The sequence below is a fragment of the Athene cunicularia genome (genome assembly GCF_003259725.1).
Source record: "Athene cunicularia isolate RWA chromosome 2 unlocalized genomic scaffold, athCun1 chr2_part1, whole genome shotgun sequence".
Lineage (NCBI taxonomy): Eukaryota > Metazoa > Chordata > Aves > Strigiformes > Strigidae > Athene > Athene cunicularia.
Genome location: NW_020799095.1, coordinates 20,855,731 through 20,872,761, shown reverse-complemented (window position 1 = coordinate 20,872,761; position 17,031 = coordinate 20,855,731). Strand labels below are relative to the sequence as shown.

Sequence of the window (17,031 nt, the reverse complement as noted above, 5' to 3'; positions counted from 1 at the left end):
TTTTTGACAAGTGACGCTTTAATAAACAATGCCTGTATAAAGAAGGGCTTCAATTTTAAACTAACAAGAAATGTAATTGAAACATAAAGTAAAACCAAGCTAAAAATAGGGATGTCCACTCTATCACTACTTACTTGACTGAAATACAAGGTGAAATTATTTTTTATATGGTTTACTTTCAGCAGTCACAAAAATACCTAGTGGAGCTTTTGAAATTTCTCATCGTAAAATTGATACAAGGGTGAAGCTTGGAAGCAGACTAAATGAAATACTGAATAAATTGACTGCTGAAAGTCTGTATGCTTGGTATTTTCATGAGTAGTACATCTTGCAGAACCAACATGCCTGTGATGAGAGTGGTACAGATTGATAACTGCTGCAGATCTCAAGTAGAACTGCAATACTGGAAAAGTGAGAATGAATCACTCTAATTGGAAAACTGTTTAATAAATATAATGAAATCTACCATGGCTTGTGCAGATAAATTATTTGGTTTCAGTATTAGTTGTAACAACTAATTATAATTGAAATGAGTAGGGGTTTAAACCCGGTCCTAGAATTCTGTGTACATGGGAAAGTGTGAGTGTCCAATTATCTGGAATTGGAGTTCAGGATGGATATGAATGGAAAATAGCAAGTTTGAAAAAACTTCATAGAGTAATTCATAATGGAAAGCTTCATAAATTGTACTTTGTAAGGTACAAAGGCATACATTCAATCATACCATACTCAAATGAAATGCCTTCAGCTGAGAGGTGACTTAAAAGATGAGCTCAATAGTGTTTGCTACAAAGATTTTACCTGCTGAGCTGTATCTCTTGTTTTCTTGTGCAGTTTTGGGTGTCTCATTGTCTAGCAAGTTACTAAAATTTTTGTTCTATTCATTTGACAATTGCCTGTTCCAAACAACAAAAATTAAGGATACCTGTGAAAAATTGTACTTGAAAAAGTGTACTGTCAAATGTGATTGTACAGAAATATTACCAAACGTTATTGAATTATTTGTAATGTGACCATTTGGAAGAATTAAAGTGACATTTGAGTGAAAGTGTAAGAAGCTTTTAATAAGAGACACTGAATCTTAGAGGTTTCAAATGTTCATTATGTGTTCAAGTAGCCATTGTAGCTCTGCTCCATTTAGCAGTGTGTGTGTTGGAGGTGGGGGTTAAGCTATTTTAGATTAGTCTTTTTTTTTTTTTTTTTTTTTTCCCCAAATGGGAAACAGAAATCACTTGGGAAAAACATTTTGCTTGTTAAAGTTTAAAAGACAATTTTTAACATTAGGTTTGGCGAATATCTACCTTCATTTTGGGAGGGAACTTGCATTTATATTGTGTTTGGTTTTTTGCCACAGAGTAAAGCCATCCCCAGCAGAAGGAGTCAAGTCCAATCCATCCAAGAGACACAGGGACCGCTTGAATGCAGAGTTGGACCGCTTGGCTAGCCTTCTGCCTTTCCCTCAAGATGTTATCGCCAAATTGGATAAACTGTCTGTGCTTAGGCTTAGCGTCAGTTACCTGAGAGCCAAAAGTTTTTTTGACGGTAAGGGTTGGGAATTTATTTGGTTTTTGGACTGCCTGTAAAATTCTGTTCACACTGTATGATGATTTCAGCTGTTTGAAGTACTTAAAACTGTTAAATGTATCTGTATTTTAAGGGAATGTCCAGTTGTGTGGTTATATACAGTGTAACTGTATAAAGTAAACTTTCCAGTTTCTTGAAAAACAAATGTAATTGCTTATATTTCACTTAAATCACCAGTCTTTCAAAGCTTTGCATTTGGAAGTAATACTGTTCTTATGGAGTCTTTCAGTCCTTTTCCTTAGACTTTCAAAGACACTTGAGACTTGTTTTCCCCTCCCAAAATTGCCTTCATAAAACTATTACTGTTCAAAACATGTCTTATGAGTTCCCATTAGCTATATGTTTTGCTTAAAAATTGCTTTGTTTTGATATAAAGTAATTGCTAGCGCCCCTTCCTATAGTTTATTGCAAAGGTGACTTGTAAAGAAATAAAGGCAAAGTCTTTCCTGTGTTCAAGCCCTGATTAATGCAGGGTATAAGGCATTAAGGTGACAGCTAAGGTTCTCTAGTTGTGTGAGCAGGTTTTCACTGACCTCAGCCCTGTCAAGGGTAGTGCAGCAGTGCTCAGAGTAGTAATCAGGCCAGAAGCACGTGTTCTTTGCGCTATCTAAGAGCTGGCCAAGGAGTACTACCTGAAGTGTTCTGTTGGGTGAGATGCAATGGCTGGCTTCGTGCCAGTTTCTTCAAAAGCAGAAATAGTATGATCCTTTTCATTGCTGGAATAAAGCAGGGAGCTTGTATTTAAATAAATGTCCTTTTTTAATCAGTCAGTGAAGTTTTACACTGTTATACTGAAGGTGGAATTATATTGATCAGCTGTAGCAAAGGAATCTTGCTTGAAATGCAGTTGATACTAAATTGCAAGATGGGGTGTTTTTTACTGTTTTGTTTTTTTTGACATTAAAATAACCTCTGTCCTCATTAGTTTAAGATTTAGTGTTCCAGCCTCTTGACAGTGACTCCATATTATGGATGAAAGGACTAAAGAAGCCTAACCACCTAAGTTAGTTTCACCTTTTCCTGCAGGACTACAGAACATTTATTTTCATTTATTGAGTCTACTGGCTTCAGTTTAATAGTGCTTATAAATTTATATCCTGTGTTTTATTGCTTGAACAATACATGCAAGCATCTTGATTTCTGTGCTTGAGGACAGTTCTTAGTATGGAATCTACTCAAAGCTAGAGTTGGTCAAATATTTCTAGCAGTGTTTTTTTCAAATGAAAATATTTTCTCCCATTAAATGAAGGAGTTCTCTAGGCACATCAGTTTCATCAAAGTCTTTGTGAGACATTATGCCAGGTTGACTGTCATAAAAAAAATTATTTGGTTTGTCTGTGCTCTCTTGGTGAATAGAAGGGGAAGTTTTAGACTCAATGAAACTTTTTACAAAACAAATTATGTATTTTAAAACAAATCCAAGATTGTAAGCTTTTTTTCCTTACTTAGGATGGAGTGATAATAACAAATCTCAATTTCTGATGCAATGGAAGTGCTTGATTTTTCTTTTTCCCCCATCACCCTACACCTCCATTAAAAATTTGCACTTGAAGGTCCTGGAATTAAAGAGGTTTAAGGCTATGATTTCTGTATAGGGAAAAAAAAAATAATTCATGGCTTTAAGCTGTAAATAGACAGCCAGAATCACTTCACACCAAAATTCATGTCAGTTGCTTGTTTCTAAATTGAGCACAAAGGTAGCTTTCAGCCATTTAGAGTGGTGATGAATTAGATGTGCAATTTGACTACTGAGGATCCAGAACTGAAGCAAAGTTAACCTGTGTTTTTTTCAACTCAGTAGCATACTATTAGTATGGTATCCCCATCAGACAAACACATGCAGCTAATGTTACCATACTGGACCACAGCTGTAGAATATAGGATATTTAATTGTGTTATAATGAATTAAGTAGTAGCAGAATTTTGATTTGCCTCATAGGAAGGGATTTTTCAAGCAACAAGTAATATACTAGGTGCATTACAGCAGAATATTTTTCCTATAGTCTCCATAAGATAGAAAAGCCCAGTAAACATGAAAAGATAAATAATTTGTTGTTGCTTGTCTTGTACAAGACGTTTGGAACAGTAGAAGATGAAGCAAGTTCAATTTCTACCTTCAGATAGAATAGCTTCAGTAGAAGCTGTCTTAACCTATTTCAGCAGAAAAAGGCTTTTTGCTACTTCTTTTCAGGCCTTTGAACTGTAAGACTACAAATCAAGTTAGTAATCAGTATCTATCTGAAGGTGTTTGAAGGCTAACGTCAATGACTAAAGTGAAGATAAACAGGTGTGACCAACCTATGATAGATCTAGTGTTGAAAATAATATCTTTTATACTGTTTTAATGTACTTAAATAACATGGAATCTATTTCAGTTGAAACTTACCCTCCAAAAGATAAATTAGTGCTTTGAAGTACAGAATTAGCAAAAATTCCCTGAAAACCCATGGATTAGTGTTTCACCATCTGTCTGTGCAGTGCTTCTCACAGAACTGTTTTTTTGAAGTTTTGTGTGGTTAAATATATGAAGAAAGCCTCATAGAATAAATCTTAACAAAACTTGAATCTCACAAGAGTGGGTGCTAGATTGTCACCTTGAGTGCCTAGACTGAGCCAGCAGGTCCACTTTATTAACGCAGCATGCTGAAGTAAAGGGAAACGCTGAATGAATAACAGGATGCAAATGGGGGGTGTGTAAATTCCTGCGGAAAGTAAAATATAAACGCGTAATCATATGATCTTGCTTGAAAGGAAACCCAAGTTTTTGCTGTAACAATAGATATTTTTTCAAAGAAAACACTTGCATTTTTCCAAGTTTAAATAATCCAGAGTGAATGTCTGTTTTCTGAAGGCGGAAATCTGGGGGGCACAAAAAACTGTTTTGTGAAAGACATCTCAAGAAGTTACATCAATTTGAATAAATGTATCTCACTTAAACATCTACAGGGTTTTTTGTTGTTACTTTAAAAGCTAAGTGTATTTATTAAAAACAAAAAAACCCCAAACAAAAAAAAAACAAACTGAAAAAAGCCAGACAAACCAATAAAACATCTTCCCCTGCCCCTAGTCATTAAGATAGTACAGAATTCTCTCCAGAGCTAAGGACACCTGAGGTTTTCCATGGTGGAAACAACTAAAATGTGGTGGACTTCTGCATGTTTACTCTATTTCAGGTTGTAGGAAGTAAGTGCACTTTTTATTTCCTCTTTCACAACCTCAAAACATCTTACTGTTTTCTGTTGTTGATTGTATTCTGTTAAACCGTTGCTTTTGATTGTTGTAATTTGTTAGTGAAGTTACTGTGCTGTTAAGTGATCCTTCTGTATCACTGCTCTTCAGATACACTAGTTCTGTGTGATCAGGTTGATCTCAAGTCTACATGGAGTCAGAAGGCTTTCTTGCATCCCCATGTCAAGCACTCTGGCATGCTCTTATATGTATATGTACAAATTTGACCTTGTAGTCAAGAAGGAATTTTTGGTGGTGGCTTATATGTGCTAAGTCTGTTTCTTTATAAAGTCAAAGTTCTTGCATGGTGAGTCAAAGCTCAGAAGTGATTTAAGGCGGTGTTGCTTCTCAGCTGGGTGGTGCTACCTGCCTGTACTGAAGTGGATTAGCAGTCCTCAAAGTCAAGCAGGTTAGCTTAAATCACTGTTGGAGTATTTATTTCATGTTTGTAAGATACTTTCTTAAAGTGGCTTAAGGCAAGCTTTTTATTTTTAAGAGACTAGGATAAATCAGGCAGGTGTCTTCTGAAGTAAAGAAAGACTTTGTATGTTGTCCTGATATTATTTCACTCCGTTTTGATGCTAAGTGCCCGTGAATGTGTGCATTCAGTGGTGAAAAATACGAAGTAGAATATGGGACAACAGCGCTTTGTGTGGGTGCAGGTTAGTGTGAGTTCAGCATCTGGAGCACAACTGGATGATCATTTAGGCATAGCCCATGTTCCCCATGCACACTAAAGGAAAAATCCCTTTTGCCTCTAGCTTTGCTCCTTATATGATGAATTGATAATCACTTAAATACTTCACTGCAGTAAGGAAAAACATTTATAATGAGTCTTCTCAGGGTTTTGGTGAAGTGGCTAGATTAAAGGGATAAATGTAGAGTTCGTATGATCATCTTTTATAATGTTAGGGGCATGATTTTTGTTTTTAGAGGTATACTGAGAAATAAGGAGAGGCTTGCAGATTCTAAAATGAAGTAGCTGTGCTCTGTGTGTATCAATACACTAGAAACAAAATTTAACATGTTGCTTATTAATTATTCTTTCATCCATTTCACTAAGAATTCCTGTGGCTTAAAGTATGTGGTTTTTCCCCTCTTGCTTATTGGACAGTATTCTGCAATTACAGAAGAAAGTTTCTGCTCAAAATTAGTTTAGAATTGGTTTCTTATGTTGTATGCAAGTGATTCTGGCAAGCACAGCAATAACAAAATAATTAAGAATTTTTTCCAGTAAGTTTGCATTTCCTAATTTTACTTTGTAATATAATTAACGCACATTCCTTGGCATAACATAGCTTAAATTTGCAATGCACCCATTGTCATCAGATAGAATATATTCTTTGATACAATGTATTTTTCCTGTGATGCCTGCTGTTCTATGGTACTGTGTATTGGAGAGAACAGACTGCATGTGCTTCCTGAGTTGGAGAGTATAGCTTAAGATAAGATGTACACATGGGAAGGACAAGCAAAGTGGGAGACAATGTGTGTATTCTATCACATTGAGAAGGGCTGCAACATACTGCAGTCTAGTGGATATAGAAAGCCTTTCTGTGAAGTGTTAGGTGGTGGTCTGGAACAGAAACATGAAAGTACAAAACCAATTAAAACTCAGCACATTGAGACCAGGATAATACAGCAGATCTGGCCTGACTTGCTTTTATTTCAGACTATTACTATATTTACCTGCCTTGTCTAATGTGGCTTTCCTCATGTAGTTTTTGAAAGTGTGACTTCCCTTTCATGTTACTTTCTTTCCTTGCTCCCCCCCGATGCTCCTGACTCCCAAGTTAGGAAAAGCTACAGCCCTCCAGGGCAGGGCAGTGGAGTCAGGTGGCACTTACTGCTTTTAAGTATTTATGCTGATGCCATATAGGAATTTACTGTTGCCAGCAGCTTCTGGTGGGCTTGACTAATCTTACTTGATTCATGACTCTGTCTTGAGCCATTTTTGCACTTCCAAGGTAGAAAGCACCCCATAGTTTAAGAGAGATTCTTTGTGGGGTTTTTTTAGAACACATCCGGCTTCAGTGTGAAGAAGTTAAATGAAGAATCCATCACATCTCATGGTGATTCTTCTAGCAGATATATCATCCTGTTAAAATATTACTCAGATGTAGATTTGCTTCGTTTCCATCCTTGCAAGTTATGTCATTCTCGGTCTGATTAGCTTTTCTGTATTTGGTATTTCTACCAGGCATATGAATTCATTTTCACATTTTTGATTGAGCTGCTTTGAATCTTATCTGAGAGTTGGTGGGAAAAAAATAATTAAAAAAACCTCCCACAAACAAATGAACTATGCTTTTGTTTTGTACTGTCTTCCCCCCCTGGCCCCAATCCAAAATTATTACGAAATGTGAACCTTGGAATTGTATAGTTATTTTGGTATCAGACTGTCGTACCATTCAAGTTATTTCCTAATCAATGCTTGTTCTTCCACACTGCTGTTCTTACCTCTTCCCTTCCCCCTCTCCCTGCCCCTGAACATTTACCCTCCACCTCCAATCCCCCGAGATTCATACTGATGAGCATTTGTGGCTGTCTGCTACAGGCTATTTTAGCCTGTATTTTACATAACAGAACATAAGTAGGGATTTAGGCTTTAGAGTCCTAAATTCTGATCCTTAAAAATGATGATTAAAGCCATGTAGCTGTGACATCACCTTAAATCTCAAAATATGTATGTTTTCACTGTTACATCCTCATTCTTAGCTTGTTCAGAAACATTTTATTTTTAGGAGTGCTGTGTCACTAGGCTCATCATGCAACTAGGCAGCTCTATACCCCTATGGATTGATACAATTGACAATTAATGTATTCCAAATGGAACATCTAAATTTGAAAATTCTCTTTATATTACAAAGAACTTAATATGTCAGTATATTTGTAGGATAAAGAGAAGAAACAGGTTAGAAATATTGGTAATCAATGTATTCTTCAGATTTTATTTTCCTGTTGCACTGTAGTATTTCAGTGATTAATGTTAATAATTTAGAACTCCCTTTGCAAGAAAGAGAAATAAAAGTTTACCTCTTCTTCTCTGCCCTGTATGTATTATTTAATCAAAGGCATATAGAAAGTCAATGTAGGAGCCTCTTAAGATCCACAAAGCTGTTGTAAAATACTTTGAAAACCCTGTCCCGGTATGCAGAGTATTTGTCTTTTCTCTATAGCCATTGTTAATAGGAAGATTAGTTTTAAGCATACTGTTTTGGGGCTTTGCTCTGGATACCTGTTGCAGTGAATATTCTTTTGTTTCCAAGATTAGACCCTAAAATATAATCTATCCTATGCTAACCATGTAAGTGCTCTGAAGATTTACATTGTCAGGGTTGGTATTGTTGAAGGTTAAACTCCTAGGACAATGTAGCAATATTATGCTTAGGTCAAGAAAGATGTTCTTTGTGTATGTTAAAGCCAAAGGTATCCCTAATCAGAAGAACAAATAGATAGCCTCCTTTGAGCAAGGACATCCCAGAGCAGTTAGACCTTGAAGAGGATACATTGTCAACTTGGCAAGCAAACTCAAGGTCCATGTATCCTTAGCTGAACTACCCTTCTTACTAAAATCATGCCTATAGGTCAAGATGATGCTTGCCCGGGTGAAGACCCTTCCCCTGAGCATGCGTAGTAGTAGAAGTATTGTCAGCAGTATTATAACTGTGTGTAAATTCCTAACCAATCATCAGAATCATAAATTACTAACTCTGAAATTTTTGTGTGTAATATAGCATGAAAAGTCCTATTGCTGTGCTTGATTTGTGGGAAACAATGGAATACCTAGGCTTACGCAACCCTAAAATAAATGAGCAACATCTCTCCAGAGTGTGTGATTATTGACCTATTGTACAGTGGTCAACACGTCTGCTTTTCCGACAACAGTATGATGTTCAAACCCAGAACAGGTAACAAGATAAAAAGCCTGGCCTCGGGAAGCACCACTGCTTCTCTGACACTGTGTATTCCAAATCTTGTAATCTTTGTTAACGTTTTTATTACTAAACTGTAACACCTAAAGATAATGAGATTTGGAGCTTTTTGGTTTTGTTATACAAATCACAGTAGCTGTTGATCCCTTTTCCAAAGACAGTTTGTAGAAGTATTAATTAGAGGTAGCACTAGGCTTTGAACATCCGTCTTCCATGGGCTTTGGGATTCATCCATTTGAATTCGTACAAGTATAATTTCCTTGACTATGACCTTAAAAATATGTCCTGATGATTTAAGACTTCACTATGAATACATTTTAAAAATGTGTACAAATAATCTTTTAATACTGGAATATCTTTTAATGCTGTGTGTGCCTTCATGACTCAGCAGCTTTCCTCCTGTGTGTGCTTGTTGATAGGAGAAATGCCCTAGCTCTTCCTGTTTGATGTTATCTGTATTCTGATAAGGAAATAAGACTTGCTTGTGTGACTGAGTTCTGTAGATGTTTACAGTTCTAGCCAGTTATAACACTGTTTATTTTTCACGAGTAAACAAAAAATTTAGGTTTGTTAAAACAGTTTCTGCTCCATACATGCTTTGATAGAGCACTAACTAGTTAAAGAATTATTTCTTTGTGAATAGTTTTGGAATCTAGCTAGATAACTAGAAGCTAATTCTAGTTACCGGAGTTCTGTGGTTGTAAGTGATTAGTTTTAACTTCTTTTTAAGAGAATCTGAAAAAGGTAAAAAAAAAAATAACCAATTTCAAACATGCTCTTCAGAGTTGCAGATGATGTGTTGATAAATGCTTTGTAGGAAAAGCCTTCTGGGAGTTCCTGCACCTCAGTGCAGTGGTGGACTGTCCAAGCTGTATGTTTTGGCAAGGTGTTATGTTAATGATAAAACTTACCATAGTTATTCTAGAAACTTAAATCAAGTAAACTGTAAGAACTAGTTATCTGAAACTGCCTTAAGAAAATGTAGTTTTTGTTTTTGCCAGCTGTGAACATTAAAGGGGACACACAAATAGGAATTAGTCGCCCTCAGTGATGCATACTAAACTCTGTTTCTAATTGAAGAAAGAGATACTCATTTTTTTCCACTGAATAATTGCCTCTTGAAATTCAACCCATGTGCCTTTTGAATTTCTCTTTACCACACACTTTATGCATGGCATCATATAACATCTAATAAGCTGAAAGACGTACATACTTGGGCCTTCAAGACAAATTCTAACTGATTGCATAAAGTAGGAATTTACTGGAGCAAGTCCATGGTCTGGCTGGTCAAATATTCTGACTCCCCCATCAGACTCCGTTGTCATGTCTTCAGTGGTACAATTCCTTTGGGCCAGCACAAGACACTAGTTTTTTGTACTGAAGTATTCAATTTCAGTGAATTCATTTTAGCCTCTTGGTGTCTATGTCAGTTACAAACTGAAGGATGATGTCTTTCCTTTATTGTGTTTTTTTTTGGTTTTTTTTTTTTTTTTTTATCTCCAATGTGCCACATAAATATTTTGCTTGCTTGGAGAAAAAGAGCTGCTCCCGGTCTTCTCCTCGCTTGTACCATTTGTCGTTTGGTGTACTCTTATCAGAGAACAAAAGGTTCCTGGAGCAAACAATCCCCATCTTTTATTCTTGTCCTTATAACTGCTCTTAATTTTGCTTTGATACCATCATGCTCTGTATGGTGCTATATGTAGTATCTTACCAGACACCAGGCTGTTGATTTGATTCAAATTTCAACATTAAAGAATGTTGAAATGCACCTGGTGTCATACAGCACACTGATACTGAAGGCTTTTGTTAATATGCTTTCTTGACCTATTTAATGGGAAACTTTGTAGACAAATTTTGTGTTTTGTAGCTGATTCTTCAGAAGGATAGCAATGCAGATGTGAAGTCCTGGTCAGTATGCTAATCAGGTGTCATAAATGCTAATGAGTTCTACCTAGTCATGTGGAAGGAAAAAAAAGTTGCACCTCTTCATGCACCCACCCCATCAGCATGTGAAGGTAGAATGCAAGGCTTATGCTCTTCTGCAGGAAGGGTTTGAGCCCGGTGGCTGTAAGAGTTTTTAGGAATGTATCAGCCTGTGTATTTCTGCATTGTCCCCCTTTGCTCTGTTTGTCTCAAGCTGTATCAGCTGACCACGGGCCCTCTGCTGCAGTGCTTGTAACTATCTTCAGTGTAGGGGCGTCAGCTACCCTGAGTCCCTCAGTGTTTCTTGTAACATGGATGTACTACTCTGAAATGGCTGCTGCCCTAGTTAAGTGAAAAAGTTTGTCCTCAGCTTTTACCCTATGAGAATACTAGTCTTATTCATCTGTAGACTGTGGGCAAATCATGCCTGACAAACCTGACTGCCTTTTATGAAGGATGTCTGGTTTTGTGGACAATGGGAGAGAAGTGGATATAATTTCTCTTGACTTTAACAAGGTCTTCAGTGTTGACTCTCATTGTTTTGTATCACCAAGCTGGTGAGTTAACGTCTCTACAGGGCATCCCTCCAGTCCCAAGCGATCCATTCCTCTTCCCCTCTCTGTAGTACAATTGAGGTCTAATTGTGTCAACCTCAGCAGCAACCTGTGAAGTGCAGAGGGTGACTGCAAGGGACAAGGAAGGACTCATCTTTCAGACTGAGAACATGCATATGGCTTTAACAGGATATGTTCATGGCCTTGGAAGTGAAATAAGCGGAGAGTAAGTCCCATATCCCAAGTAGAGAAAAGAGTCTTGGGCTGGAAAGGAAGCAACCCTCCAAAGGTCCACTTGACTCCCTTGACATGCTTCAATCGTTGCAGAAAGTCTTCTGTTAAATTGCTGAAAAGCTTTGAGTTGGCATAAAAAGACAACTTCACATCTTTTGGTGGAATGTATGGGTTTTTTTCTTCAGTTTAAAGAAGAGTTATTTTGGTTAGAAAGTGCTTGTATAGCAAGGGCTGGACTTAATGGTCTTGTAAAGAAATCGTCCAAACCCACCTCCATACCCTTCTAACGTAATAGCAGCAAAACTCAACATCGCATCTTACTAGTAGAATAATTAAACTGTCCTGTTTCATACATGGAATGTAATTGACTATTTTTTTTTCAGTTAAAATCATAGAGAGATTCCCCAGATAAAAATTCTATGAAGTTGCTGTTGAGCCATCAGTTGGGTGAAGCTAAAGTTAGAGGCATTGTTTCAGTAGGAAAAAAAGTACAGATTTGAGTTAATCGTTGAGTACCAGGTTCAAGTTTGAGATGAGTTTCTCACTGAAACTGATAGGTAATAAAATAACTGTGAACTGTAGGAGTTTAAAAGTCACTTTAAATTTCTAGGCTTTATAATAAAAAATTACTATTGATGTCTAAAACTGAGAGAACAGATTTTACGGTAGGATATTGTTTTAGCACAGAGTTCCACCATTTGTTTCAGAATTAGTGATTTAATTTAAAAAAAACCCTGTGGTATTAACTGCTCTTTTCTACTTGGTATTTACTTGTCTTCTTTACAAATCAAAAGTATAACAAATGGATGATAATTTTTAAACAATATATAATGTCTAATTAGCTTTATGCATATAAACTTTCTGCATTGTTCTAACATGGACAAATTAACTTACAGGAAAAGAAAATTGTTTTAGGAACCAAAGGTTCAAAAAACCCAAAAATATTGTAGGTAGGTACCTCCGTGCATCTAGGCTAAACTTCCGTAGATCCCATAGATCTCATTCCAAAGTAAATCACTTCACTTTCTTGACTTTTCATCCCTCACCTCAAAAAATTTAGCAAACTTTTTTTATCCTCTTTTTGTCACTAAAGCAGTACTGTATTAATAGGTCTGATGGTAAGTTACAATTTACAAGCATGCACCTCTTGCTGAGGTTTTTCTGTAGAAGCAAGGAAGATGTAGCCAAAGCAATTGAATGGGAAGTACCTCAGAATAGATGTGGGTATGCCAGGATATGGTTTTGGTGATTCAGCAGGTGACTGTTGTCTCTGTGATAGTTATGGAACAAGAGTTCATTGCCTCCAAGTCTTGAAACCACAAGCAGTATAAGGTTTGGTATGTGGTGGTTAAGCTTCAAAGCCCAAGTGAGAGTTGACAAATTTGAACTGCATGTTTCCTGAGATTTACTTTCTGTCTTAAAGTAAATGATAAAAGCAAAAGTAAAGTTATATTCCCTATGTGTGTTTCAAAAAAAAAAAATAAAAATCCTGAACTAAAATTCTGGCATCAGGTGACTAGTTAAAACTGGCTAGCTGTAAAATCATTGAACAGTAATTGTTGCTCTGCTGCATTATAGCTATGTCATGTACAGTCATTCTTCAGTTTTTTTTTTTTTCTCAACTCCAGGCTCTGCTTTAAGTTGAGGAGAACTACCCCTGGTGTATTAGAAGCACAGAAATTCCCAGAGAGCATATAGGGTCATTGGCTCTCTCAAAGGCATAATAGTTTATACCTGACCCTACACTTCATGGTCCTGTAACCTTCTGCCTAATTCTTGATCTCAAAAATGGCTGCTTGCTTTTCAACTCCCATAAGTCTTTATCTGCCTTCCTTTTACATTCTGCCAGTCTGGGAGACCGATGGGGGTAATTCTGGGCAAGAAGCACATGCATGCTTGTAGACTTTAAGGGAATGAATGAACTTCTATTACATAGTGGTTGTGACAGTGTGTGACTGTTTGTTTTTGCTTTTATTTCTCTTTTCTCCTGCCCCCCCAGCTCAGGAGCAGTGGCTCCTCGTGCCCACCACAGAGATAAGACAGACATTTAGCACAGTTTGGGAACATCTTTAGGTAGTGCAAGTGTTTGCATGAATGGAGACTTGAATCTTCCAAAGGCAATGACTGAACTCTTATTGTTGGAAGTATGCACATATTGACTTAGCGTGGTGTTTCTGCAGTGATTAATTAGCATGCTGTGAACTAAGTTCAGCAACACTCAGTCACTTAAGGGAAAAAAAAATACACAACTTGGTTGCTGGTTTTTTCCTTCTACTTAAGAAAACATAGCGGTGTTTTAAGTACCACTTTGTGGCAACTGAAGATATGTCCCCCATTTAAAGGAGACTACTGCATAAACACTTAACATTCCACACTTAATGCTGTTACTCTCTTTTAAAAGCAACATTTAAAAGGATAAAAACAAGCAAAAAACCTGAGTTTTTCAGTTGTCCTGTGTAGCAGAGTTCAGTTGGTTTTAATCCATGTTGTGAGCAATTCAGTGGTGTATAATGGTTTTTCAGATCTTTAACAGAAGATATTTTTTAAAATTTATTTTAATCTTTCAATGGTCTTAAAAGAAACACCAATCTGCTTCAACAAAAACAGTTCAGGGCTTGCTGAGCTGGATTTTGGGAATGAGTGAAAATATCCTATGAAGGTTGAGGAAAATCTCATACACAATCTGGTTAAACTCCAGGTTCTTGGGTTACGTGGATATTGTTTTAAAACAAGTTTCTGTAACTTTATGGTATATACGTTAGGCAAATGTAGTAAAATCTAATGTCTTCGTTCTGTGAAGTGTTGTTAAAACCAGTGTGCTGCTTCAATGTCATAACTTCAGCCACGTTTAAGAATGCCATATATGGGTGTGATACTGTAGGCAAAAGAATTAGATTACTCTGCAACTTACATTTTGCAAAGCATTCTGCTGTAAGCATGCAGCAGGCATTTTTGTGTAAGCCAATAAGGTTGATTAACATCATCTGCCATGTAGCTAACTCAATAAACTATCCCTCTTCTGCTGTCTCACATGGAGGACTAAAATACTATGCAAAGAATTGAAAATTGAATTAATTCTACAGATGTGGGGGAAAAGGCCCAATTCATTACTTTTGGTCATCATTTTTCTGTAGTTGCTAATACAACTTTAATGTTTGGTAGCGGTAAATTTTATAGGTGGTAGCAGCTGTGACTTCAGGAGTGAGATGTAGCCAACAGTTATAGATTTGTTGGGATGGGGAAAGAAAACAGTAAGAGTTCAGGTATTAAACTGCTAATGCTTATTCTAGTTTTCCATTTTAGTGGGTCTAGCACTAGCATGTTGTTTGTTTGTTGTTTTTTTTTCCAGACTTGTGACATTTCTGGTACTTCAAAAATCAAGAGATCTTTGTCAAGAGATTTTTGAGGATAAACTGCTGATATTGAGATTAGGAAAAATTTAGCAGAACACTGTCAGCAGATATTCCAATTACATTTGGTCTGATTTGTATATTTTGAAAACGTTCTAAAACCAGCACTTAAATATTTAACTGACTTCAGAATTTAAGAGCGAAATAGACATTTACTTCTCTCAAACCATATCAGAAGGATACTAGGCAGTTTTTGTTCAGGATAAGTTATGATGTTTGTGTTGCTCTTTTAACATTTTTGCATTAGTGATACAGAAAACACCACTGAGAAAATGTTGTGTTTTTGTTTTTGTTTTTTTTTAAAAAAGGCTAATTGCCTGGACTGTGGTGTTGTGCAAGGTGGTTTATTTCTCAGACACAACTTCTGCTTGCTTAATGGAAAGTGCTTGTGGTAGTGAGAACAAGTTTAAAAAAACCCCCACCCCATCTTGTTTTGCTGTACAGGCCAAGTAAAAGGTTAACTTTTGTAAACAATAAAAGGCCTTGATTGTAAAGAAAAAAAAACATTTGTGAGAGGACCCGTGTGTGCAAGCAGATCACCCCTCACCAAATGGATCTGAGCTTCCTGCTCATAAAATGTAATTTAGTGTATGATTTCGATTTAGAATCAAAAGTTGGGGCAAAATTTCAAGAAGTGATGAAGGCATGAAATGGATCAGTTGTTGTATCTTTGACCTCTTCAGTAAATATTTTTCCAGTAAAAACAGACTGTAAAAAAACCCAAACAAACCCAAAACCAACCAATTACTGGAGTTGGAGCCAAGACTGGATAAAAGCAGAGGACACTTCTACAAAATCATTAGGAGCCTTGGTTAGAGAATTAAATAAAACACACACCTGGTTAAAGAGGGACAAAGCTGTAGAATCATTGTATATAAATGAGAAGTTTAAAAGCATAGTTAGACTAAAAAAAAAATAATCATTAAGCAATAAGAAATCTTGCAAAAAGATGGAATGGTGGAATATTATCATAACTATTAAAGGAAAAAATAATTCAGAGAGTTGGATTACTAGTGTAAAAATTGTAATAAGCCTTACACTGCCCCTTTTAACTTAAGAAAGTATGAGATACTTATGACAGAAGAGGAAGTATCTGATCAGGTAAACTTTTGAAAAATGACACCAGGTTCTAGCTGTTATGTGTGCAAGAACACTGGAGGAATCTTATAAGCTTTTTTCTTGCAGGATTTGAATCTGTCTGAATTAGACCAGAATGGAAGAACGTGACAAAACTTGCACAAAATGGGGAAACATGGCTGTGTTTGAGAGGAACCTTGGCAAGTGTTTCTATTCCACACCTCCCAACTTCAAATTATTTTGCTGTCATATGTTACCTGCAATAGCCATTCCAATCTATGTTTGCTAGTGCAAAGGAGATGTATTTTCAGTGCTTCCATTTTGTTCTGTTTTCGTTCATCAGTTCAAGTAGCAGTATCGGTTTGAGGAGCAGCTTTCATTGTGAAATGAATCTCATCTCTGGAATGGTATGGCTCAGAAGAGTCACTACATCTACACACAAAGTCATGTTATGGGGATGGCTGTTACATTTTATAGATAGCTTTCATTCTGTTTTTTAATGGAGAGACACTATCTGAACTGCAAGAGTGGGGACAGATTATCTGATATCTCTGTGCCTTCCTCTAACTGAGGTCTTATACCTGTTAGTGACTAACCTGGTGATAAGCAGATAAGACTCTTCCTCATTTTTAGCCCTTCACCTTATTTTCCCAGTTTAAGCTCCTAAGTGTCCTGGGAAGGAATATAACCATGTTCATTTTTACCTCTTCTCTCCCGGGAAACCCATATGTAAATTACTTTATAGTCTCTTGGAGAGGAAATGAACAGGAAGGGAAGGTGATACCATGTGGAAGGGGGCAGATTCAAATGATATGCTGTTATAGATGGTTATAACTGTTCAGAAAACACTTCTGCTTTAAACCTGTCTTACAGAAAATGGCCTTTGCAGAATCTTTCAATACTGTTTAAAATCTTGTGCAGCTTAAAACTTCATGAGATTGTATCTGTGTGAAATCCTACAGGAAAAGATGTCTGCTTTCTGATTTGGTAATGGCCCCCAAGCCTACAGTTGCTCTCTTTCGTCAAGTGGGTCACATTCCTTTCAGGATGAAAATAAAACATGGGGAATTTACACTGTATGTA

The 17,031-nt window shown here is 36.6% G+C and overlaps 1 protein-coding gene across 1 annotated transcript in view; it reads left to right on the top strand.

Moving 5' to 3' along the window:
* The first annotated feature begins 1,357 nt into the window (after positions 1 to 1,357).
* Positions 1,358 to 17,031, top strand: part of AHR (aryl hydrocarbon receptor) — a 59,201-nt gene continuing 43,527 nt past the window's right edge. Inside the window, exon 1 of the mRNA XM_026841736.1 lies at positions 1,358 to 1,542. The gene's annotated coding sequence lies outside the window, so the exon portion shown is untranslated. The remainder of the gene's footprint in view (positions 1,543 to 17,031) is intronic.